Source organism: Eriocheir sinensis, unplaced genomic scaffold, assembly GCF_024679095.1.
Source record: "Eriocheir sinensis breed Jianghai 21 unplaced genomic scaffold, ASM2467909v1 Scaffold322, whole genome shotgun sequence".
Lineage (NCBI taxonomy): Eukaryota > Metazoa > Arthropoda > Malacostraca > Decapoda > Varunidae > Eriocheir > Eriocheir sinensis.
The window spans coordinates 108,988-119,744 of NW_026111635.1; the positions used below are offsets into that span (position 1 = coordinate 108,988).

General features: G+C 44.1%; 1 pseudogene; it reads left to right on the forward strand.

The window, feature by feature from the left end:
* The window catches only part of LOC126991697 (multiple epidermal growth factor-like domains protein 6), a 29,598-nt pseudogene extending 19,142 nt beyond the window's left edge, over positions 1-10,456 (forward strand).
* Positions 10,457-10,757: the final 301 nt, after the last annotated feature.

Genomic DNA, 10,757 nt, shown 5'->3' on the forward strand with positions numbered 1-10,757 from the left:
TGTGTGTGTGTGTGTGTGTGTGTGTGTGTGTGTGTGTGTGTGTGTGTGTGTGTGTGAGAGAGTTAGTGTGTTTTAGAGAGCGTGGGTGTGTGTGTGTGTGTGTGTGTGTGTGTGTGTGTGTGTATGTGTAGTACCGTTCACAATATTGTTTATGTCTCAGGGGCCGACATGTGAGGCGCGGTGCCCCGCTGGCCGGCACGGCGTCAACTGCAGTGAAACTTGTGGATGTCTGAATGGTGCCTCATGTCACCACGAAACTGGCAGGTGAGTGTGAGTTGTCCTTTTTTCACGACTTAGGATCTTTGAAAGGTGTCGGATGGTGAAGGTACATTACTTCATTGCATGTGTTCATATTCTCTCTAATTCTGTCCACACAGGTGCCAGTGTCGTGCAGGATTCACAGGTTTCAGCTGCGGTCAGCCGTGCCCTCTGGGACGATTCGGGGAGGACTGTGTGTCAGTGTGTGACTGCAATAACAGCGGCGGCTGTGACCGTGTGACTGGGCAGTGTAGCTGCGCCCCAGGATGGCGGGGCCGTCAGTGCGACATCCGTGAGTACCGCAAGGAACTGAGTTTTAAACAAACTTTTGAAAGTACTTTAGACCTGAAAAACTTTATAGGGGAATATTGTTGTCTGTCTTAATACGAACTATTAACCGAAATATCTTTCAGCGTGCGAGGCGGGCCGCTATGGGGCCGGATGTGCCATGAACTGCAGCTGTGCCAATGGAGCCGAGTGTGACCACATCTCTGGCGCTTGTGTCTACAAAGCCAGGCGAGTCTCCCACTACTCCACTCCAAAATAAACTGTGTTCCATAAATTCACATAAATGGAAGGTTTCTATATCATAATTTTTTTAAGTAACCACATGTTTCTAACCCTCCTCAGGCTGGCGAGGAACGTTTTGCTCCAGGCCGTGCCCGGACGGCTTCTGGGGCGTGGAGTGTCGCTATCAGTGTGACTGTGACAAGGGGGCAACCTGTAATCCGGCGACGGGCGTGTGTTCATGTCCGCCTGGCAAGCATGGCCACCACTGCTCCAGGAGTGAGTGTGGCATTATTTTTATGACCTACAAGTCTCGGCATTTTCTTACCTAACTGACCACCTTTAGTTTTGACAGTCTGCCATTACATTGCTGTCTTTAGATCACCGTTTATTTTTGCTCAGTATATTATTTTAGTAAATCACGTGCTGAGTAGGTAAGTGATATGCTGATTTTCTGTATCGTCCGCAGCCTGTCCGAGTGACCGGTGGGGAAACGACTGTCAACATGTGTGTCTCTGTCACAATGGAGGGGTCTGTGACCGCGTGTCCGGGGCTTGTGTGTGTCCTGCTGGCTACATCGGTGCTACATGTCAAGACAGGTGTCCTAACGGCACCTTCGGCAGTGGATGTCAGCATACCTGCCTGTGTCAGCATGGCGCCAGCTGTCAGCACAACACAGGAGCATGTGTGTGTCCACCTGGCTACACCGGCACGTACTGCGAGCGAGGTTAGAGAAAACACGATGTCTTGAAAAGATGAGGACCATTATATTCAGATAAAAGCCTTTAAATTTTCATATGAAAGTAATAAAATTGTGTACCTGTTTATTATTAAGGGTAGTACATTTGGAATCGTATGTTTGATTCCGTGCCTAAGTCTTGGCCTTGCAGGGTGTGGGCCGGGGAGGTACGGACCAGGGTGCAGCCTCACGTGCCAGTGTGCGAACGGCGGCGAGTGTGACCCAGTGAGCGGTGCTTGCAAGTGTATGCCAGGCTGGTGGGGGCCCCACTGCAACAAGTCTTGCCCACTAGGTTAGTTAAGTTTTACCCTAAGCTGTTTATAAGTGTGTGTGTGTGTGTGTGTGTGTGTGTGTGTGTGTGTGTGTGTGTGAGAGAGAGAGAGAGAGAGAGAGAGAGAGAGAGAGAGAGAGAGAGAGAGAGAGAGAGAGAGAGAGAGAGAGAGAGAGAGAGAGAGAGAGAGAGAGAAAGAATGAAGGGAAACAGAAATATGAAAAGAACTAAAGTTGAAGACTATAAGAACGAACAAAGAGAGAGAGATAGAGAGAGAGAGAGCAGCAGCAGCAGCAGCAGCAGCAGCAGCAGCAGCAGCGAGTTCTGCTGATCATCTGATACCAGCAGTGACCGCCACAACGCTCTCTTCCAGGGAAATGGGGCGCGGAGTGTGAGCGTGTGTGTGACTGCGAGCAGGAGGCTCGTTGCCAACCCATCACAGGCCAGTGCCAGTGCCCGCCAGGCTTCATCGGTGACAAGTGTCAGTTCAGTAAGTACCCAACATTTAACCATCTCCTAGTGATGGGTGATACTCGATTATTTCAGTAATCAATTATTTCGATTACTTCTGTGGTCAGTAATCGATTACTAATCGATCACTTTTCGATTACTTTCACCTTAATTTGGATTGTACAGTGGTATATTGGTAGAGTATGGAGTATAATGTTATGGTATATGTTCTCTCTCTCTCTCTCTCTCTCTCTCTCTCTCTCTCTCTCTCTCTCTCTCTCTCTCATAACCAAATATTTAATAATAATGTAAAATATCCGGGAAAAAAATAGCATAAAATTTAATTAACAAAAATCAAAATGGAGCTCACAAACTCGTGATTTTTAATAATTATCAAGTAATAGTTTGGTAATCGACTACTAGGAATTATAATCGATTACTAATAAAATTACCTTGTAATCGATGTAATCAATTACAAGTAATCGATTACCCCCACCGCTACCACCTGCTTACTTTTCTGAAATAAACGTATGAATATGAGACTTCATAGACATTTTTTTTTTTTTTTTACGTCTACGCCTATAGCGCCGGTAGGCTTGTTTGAGGGGCCTGGATGGTAGTCGGCCCCAGCCCGTCGTGGCGCAGGCAAGTGCTTATAGTGGCGCCATCTTCTCTTGGCTCATGCTGCCCCCCGGAACTCGTTCTTAATTAACTTGGACGGTTTCCTCTAGAGTTCGGGTTGATGGGTGGTCTTCAGGACAGCATGTGGGTAGTTTTAAGCCACTCGGCGGTGACTGGTGGTAGCGTGGGGATTCGAACTCGCGTCGTCTATCACGCGGTGAATGTGGGCCCAGCACGCTACCACTCAGCCATCGCCTACCCTGACCCTAATTACTTTGATTTATCATTCCAGTCTGTGCCTTGGGTCAGTACGGGGTGGAGTGCAACAACGAGTGTCGCTGTGGCCCATCCCAGCCGTGTGACCACGTGAGTGGGAAGTGCGCGTGTCCCCCAGGCCGTGAGGGACAGCAGTGCCACCAATGTGAGTCAGCTTCTCACGCCTCACTCACCATCATTTCATACTTGCTTGGCTTCCATTGCAACACATAATCAATTTACTCATCCCACCGCATATAAACAACTCGACCCCTTCACAGACTGTGCCGAGGGCCTGTGGGGAGAGGGCTGCCGCCAGAAGTGTAAGTGTGCCGGATCATCTCTCTGCGACCCCATGACTGGCGAGTGTTTCTGCCCCGCGGGGCAGAGGGGCAGGAAGTGCCGCAGAGGGTGTCTCAGGGGACGCTACGGAGTCAACTGTAAACAGGTGAGCTTTACAAGACCGATTGTGTGCTCCCCAAGCCATTACTACTATGGACTCCTCATCAGATAGACACTGCTGAGCGTAACATTTTCACTTTCCTCCTAAACAGAAATGTCAGTGTAAAAACGGGGGAACGTGTGACCGTGTAACGGGTCAGTGCCAGTGTCGCGACGACTACTATGGTGCCACGTGCTCCCTCGCCTGTCCTTCCGGCACCTATGGGCCGGGATGTAACCAGGTACGGTTTCTGACGGTATGCATGTGGATGAGTACTTGCTGTGTGATCCCAAACCTACAGTGAAACTTTGTAATGCGTTACCGGCAGACGTGTGAGTGTCAGCATGGCGGGGTGTGTGACTCAAGCGGGGCGTGCAGCTGTCCGGCGGGGTACACGGGGCAGCTCTGTGAGACCACCTGCTCACCGGGCACCTGGGGCCGCCACTGCTCCTCTCAGTGCCACTGCCAAAACGATGCACTTTGCCATCCAGGTAACAACACAAACCTGAAGCAATTCCCATAATAATGCAAGTTACTTACTTTGGCAATACCTGAACTAAAGTTCCATACTCTGAAATAATGCACATTGAACTCTTCCTCTCACATTTCTCTTAGTTTCTACAATCCTGCCATTCGTCTTTCTTTGTTCCACCAATACAATACAGAGAAGCTTCATTTGTCTATAAAAAAAACTCTGGAAAGTAAATCAGTTTCCATACACTTTGAAGGAATTGAGCGGTGCTTTGAGGTTAGGCGTCTTTTATCGTCTCCATCAGTTATTTTTCCTTCCTATAGCTACCCATAGGCAAGGGCCTAGCCCCCCCTCGTATGGAAAATGCATCTAGTGTGTAGGAGGTTTACAGACGCGGTCCTTTTAGACAGAGTAGACACATTGGCTTTTCGCCTCGACAGCTCTCCTCCTCTCACTGGTTCTTCTACCTCTTGTATTCCGCCGCAAAGCTGCATCTCTTTCCATCTTTTACTACTATTTTCATACAACCTGTTCTTTTGAACTTGCTCTTGCATGGCCCCACCCCCCTGCGGCCTTGATGCACAAGCTTTTTACTCTTGCTCAGTCCCAATTATGTTGAAATATCTAATGCGGGAGTTTATAAACATCATTCTTTCATTCCTTTCCTTGTCAACTCTGGAACAGCCTTCCTTCAATTGTGTTCCCTTCAGCCTACGACTTAAACGCAGTTAAAAAGAGAATATCAAGAATCCTTTCCAGCTGATTTTTAACAATAATTTTGAATGCTCCTTCTCTTCGTTTTTGGGCAGCAGCAACATAGGGCTTTTTTTCTATATCTTATTTTTTCGCCCCCGAGCTGCCTCCTTTGCTGTAAAAACAAACAAAATAAAAAGTCATTTCTACTGTTGCTTCACAGCCACCGGGGAGTGTCTGTGTGGCCTGGGATGGACCGGGCCACACTGCGACCAGGCGTGTGAGCCGGGCAAGTACGGACCAGACTGCCGCATTGACTGTGCCTGCCACCACAACGCCTCCTGTGACCGCTTCTCGGGCTGCTGCGAGTGTGGGCCAGGCCGCTACGGACGCTATTGTGAACTAAGTGAGAGTTGGAAACAAGTTGTTTGCGATGATGGAATATTTGAGAAGGAATGGCCTTACGAAAACTCATAGGAAACTTTTTGCACTTAAAAAAGTTGTCATGTCTTTGGTCAGTATCTTCACGCATACAAACCTTAAAGAATTTTCTTAAATTAGTTTTCGTGCTGACTGGCAAAGCTAAAGTTCTTACTTCCCCCGTTAGTGTGCCCCCCAGGGTTCCATGGAGAATATTGCTCCCGCGTGTGTGACTGCCGCAACGGTGCCACCTGTGACCCCCAGAATGGCCAGTGTCGCTGTCTGCCTGGCTTTATGGGCGACACGTGTAATGACGTCTGTCCTTCAGGTAATGTAACACCTTTGAACTTAGTAGACCACAGTTACCTTTCTAATTCAGTTTTTCTAATACAAAATACAATGTAATTACTGTCCCAGCTACGATTTGTTTTAAAATTTCGTGAATCAGTCAGACGCCATTTTTCTGGTCTTCATTAGTGGAATATCTTGCTCAGTGATATTATTTTTTTGAAATAAATAGTATAGCTCGTGTATCTATTTATCAGTTCTTATTTTCTCTACGTTACTTGGAAATATGATCGCGCCATGTTATAACAACTTAACCGATATTATAGCCACAGTTTTTCCGCAGGCATGTTCGGTGCTCACTGCCGCCAAAGTGCCACTGCGGCCCATACACTGCAGTAAGGAGACAGGGAATGCCAGTGTCCGCCAGGCAGAACAGGAACTAACTGTGCTATGCGTGAGTACATTGTACACTCCCACCTTCCACTCCTTGATGTTCGTTGTTATCGTTGTCTTTCCATTTTCTCACCTGGGAAACTGATGACATTACTTGTTGGCTTATTTAATTCTGTGACTGGAAATGGTAACGTAATGTGGTGGGCGTCCCTTAACTGCGTGAATGTGTACGTCAACACATCTCATACATGCAATATGTATACATCAAACGCCTCACAATACAGTAAAAACAAATCCTACTCACAATGCATTCAAAATACAGCACCATAATCACAAAGCACTTACAATGATACAGAATTGGCATGGTAATGTGTATATAGGTGGGTACGCATACATTTTATTGCAAGAAAAAAATCTAACAAGGGGTATTTTTAACAAATGTTTGAAAACATCACATCTATTAAAAAAAAAAAAAAAAACTAGGTTCGAGCACCCTTCAGCTGACATGTTGCGTAATTTTAGGCAAAACTCGCTAAAATGAACAAACTGTGACTGATTTGGTGACCCCCCTCCCCCTCCCCGCACCCTCGATAGATGTTGCATCGTGTTTCAAGCAAATATACAATAAATACTCTTGAGAACTGCGTTTTTTTCGGAAAAAATCTCTGAAATAAAAATTTTCATGGCATTCACTGGTATCTACAGACTTACTGACAATTTTGTTTAGTACTTCAGTCTATAACATTAATAGACATTATAAAGTCATTAAAATCCAAGAGGCAGACACAGAATGAATAGAAAGACCTAAACATTATAGTAAAAAGCAAAAAATTCTCTTATAGTAGAATACGAGCCTGGTGATTCTCAACAGACCAAACCTGGCAACGAGATGGTGCCTCCTGTTACCCTCGCCTTTGAGCGAATAACAGCTATGCATGTATAAAGATTATGAATATGACTGAATGCACAAATAACGACTCTTTGTAATAATTTGTATGTGTATCTAACTCGTAAAGGAGAGAAGTAAAGGTATAGGAAACAATACCTTTATTAGGTATCATCTCAACACCACAGAGGTATACATAAAATATAGGCTATGTATTTATGACCACGCTAAAAAGTGCCATCCAACACAGTAAAGATTTTTTAACGTGCCTATATCTCATTTCCTAACTTTCTGTTATGAACGTTTTCTACTAACCTTTAAGTCTCCTGAAACCCGTAGGAAACATTTTTTTTTAAGTGTTCGCCTATAGCACCGGTAGGCTTTCTTCTCGGGCCCGTCATGGCGCAGGCAATTTTTATAGTGGCGCCATTTACTCTTGGCTCATGCTACCCCCCGGAACTCATTCCTGATTCACTTGGACGGTTTCTTCTCGAGTCCGGGTTGATGGGTGGTCTTCAGGACAGCATGTGGGCAGTCTTGGACCACTCGGCGGTGACTGAAAAATCCCAAGTGGTAGCGTGGGGATTCGAACCCGCGTCGTTCAGCACGCTGTGAATGCAGAGCCCACACGCTAACCACTCAGCCACCGCCTACCCATATATGTTATAACAAGTGAGAAAAAGGCAATGAAGTGCGCAAACACGCGGCCACTTGCTGCGATACAGCCGAAAGCGTCCCAAGGCTCACCACCAAAAGTCTCAATAAGGAATGTTTAATCTCTTTCCCTTATGGGGGCATTTCCCTCCTTTAGAGCTTAGCTCCCCTCATTCCCGGCTTGATTCATGGGTTTTAGTTACTCCTCCGTCCGTGGGTGGTGAGCCACGGGACGCTTTCGGCTGTATCGCAGCCTGTGGCCGCGTGTTTGCGCACTTCATTGCCTTTTTCTCACTTATTATAACACCCATAATATCCCTTTTTTACCTCCGCCAACGAAGTTGGGAGGAGGTTATATTTTCGGTCCGGTCAGTATGTTTATTTATTTGTTTGTTTGTTTGTTTGTTCGTGAGCAGTCTCCTGTGCACAATTTTGCGGATATCTCAACCAATTTTTCAGGGAAGCTTCGTGTCCATCCAGAATAGAACCCATTAATTTTTTGATGTCAAAGGTCAAGGTCAAGGTCGCACAAAACGTCATTTTGGCCATAACTTCGGTTCTCGTCATCGTAGCGACTTTAGACTTGATTCATATTTTAGCTCATGGAAAGACGCATCTTGCATGGCCTTGACCTTGAACTTTGACCTTGACCTCGAAAAGTTCGCCCAAGGTCAAAGTTAAAAAAAAAAAAATCATCACATTTCGAAAAAAAATGCTTCCATATGATGCACCTTGCATCCAGAATCGAACCCATTATTTTTTTTATGTCAAAGTTTAAAGGGCAAGGTCAAGGTCGCACAAAACATAATTTTGGCCATAACTTCGGTTCTCGTCCTTGTAGAGACTTCAGACTTGGTTCATATTTTAGCTCATGGAAAGACGCACCTTGCATGGCTTTGACCTTGACCTTTCACCTTGACCTCGAAAAGTTCGCCCAAGGTCAAATTTTTCAAAAAATTGAATTTAATCAAATTTCAAAACAAATGCTTCCATATGATGCACCTTGCATGGCCTTGACATTTACCTTTGACCTTGACCTCGAAAAGTTCACCCAAGGTCAAAGCTTAAAAAAAAAAAATTTCTTCAAATTCCGAAAGAAATGCTTTCATATGATGCATAGGATCACAGTTGATGCCCATACCAATTTTCAGGACGATCTTTGGCGGAGGTGTGCACTCTCCGAGTGCTATGCGTCTAGTCACACTTGTTTTCATTCCTGCGGTTATTCAGAATGTCTCTAGGGTACCAGAACAACACAAGAATAGTTTTTCAGTACTTTTTTCATTTTCCTTGTATTTCTGAGCATTGTATAGTGTTCATTTAGCCATACCATAATCCTTTTAGATCTGTTATACTTTTTTTCCCAAGTTCTCATTAGGAAAATATATTTTCCTAAATTTTGTGATAATCATCTTTCTCACACAATTTTGACGTCATTTGGCTGAGTTAATTTTACAATAATTGCATGAAAATAAGTATTTCCACTGTTAAAGGTGAAAATATGCAGAAACGTTACTCCATCACTGAACCTCAGTAACATTTGAAAACACGACACTGACGCGTCACAGACTAATGGCGTCCCACTGCCGGTACTCATCCGCGCTCACTGTAACATTATGTTCATTGTAACATCTAAAGTTTATCAACAACAAAAAAAAAAAAAAAAAAAAAAAAAAAATCGTTTTAGCAAAATGCACTATAACATCCTTTTGCTGTAGGATGCCCAACTGTTTTCTGTCCTATTAGAGAAGAAAAGTTTGGCACTGTTTTGAAAAATAATCCAAATTCTGTGTTATATCTTTTGTTAGAGTTTTTGTTAGGCACACTTTTGGGGGAGCATTGGGCAATAATTCCGAAACATCGACTTTTCATTTTTTGGAATTATTTTTATTCGTCTAAATTATCTGACACTTACTAGAACATATATCAGTAAGATTATACATAACATTACAAAATCATGAGAATCAGGTGATATACGAGACATGACTACAGTGCCTTTCAGGTCATAAAGTGCAACACTGTTCTATGTTGCAGCATGCGGGGAGGGCAAATACGGCCCCGGATGTCGAAAGGTGTGTGAATGCCACCACGGAGGCAGTTGTCACCCCGCCACAGGACACTGTACCTGCACGCCAGGCTGGCTGGGGCCCACCTGCCGTGAGGAGGACGGTGAGTCCAAAGTCTCATTGTCCTGACAATCCTTATATTCCCTTCGAGTTTTTATCTGTATAACTAAAACTGTCTCTCTCCTCCTCATGCATTCAGGAGACCGACGTAAGTATAAAATCATTGATGAATTTGAGTAATATTGTTTTACAAGTCCGTATATATATATATATATATATATATATATATATATATATATATATATATATATATATATATATATATATATATATATATATATATATATATATATAAGGCGACAATATAATCCTTTCAGGATACTGGCTGACCACTAATGTTAATTTTGTATTCCATTTCTCCTTCCGCCCTTCCCATCTGACCTCTCAGTCTCATACGTCACTACAAGCGATCAACGCGGCCGAGCTGACATTCCGGTGGAGCTGAGCTGATCACGGAGGCAATGAGTCTAGCAGAGACTATGAACGATGCCTCATTCACTTACTGATCTCTAAGGAGCCGTTGACTGTAGTAGTGCCTCCTACGTGTGTGTGTGTGTGTGTGTGTGTGTGCGTCAACTAAATGAACCAGGAAGATGAAATTTGTTTGTACTATGCTGTGAAACTTGATGTGATATCAGAATTGTTTTCTGTGTTAGCAAAACGCTCCTGACTTGGTTGACGCACGCAATAAAATGCTGCAAGTAGTGACGGCATGTTGAACAAAAGGGGTGTAGAAGTATTAGAGTATGTGGATGTGAAAACTAATCAATGAAATGTCCCCAGATTTAATATAACAAGTTTCATGACACGGACGTGACTCAGGAGGACCTGGTGAATGTGTCTAGTGACCTCAGTGAGAGTGTTGCGAAACAAACTATACTATGTACAAATTTGCAGAGTATAATTGCCTGGAACATTCTGTGGACTGTCAAAGTAGACTAATCAAACAAACAATTGTGCAGCTCAGCATTGGTCATGTGTTCTGCTGCCAGTACTTCACTTCAGTAGGGGGAGTCAGGAGGTATGACTATGCTCCTCAGTTTGTACTCCCCATTCTAATTAGTGCTCAGTTCAGAAAAAAAATATATATAATTCGAAGATTTGAGCTGAGGCATGAATATTAAATATTATCAAAACAACGTTTGAACACACTTTATTTTGACAATAGTTCCTTTTTTATACGTCAGTTCAGTTTGTCAAAGGATTTATTTCATAACATGAACATTACTTGTAATGGTGAAGATCAGGTGGCGGACTGACCCCAATGGATGCAGGCAAGACG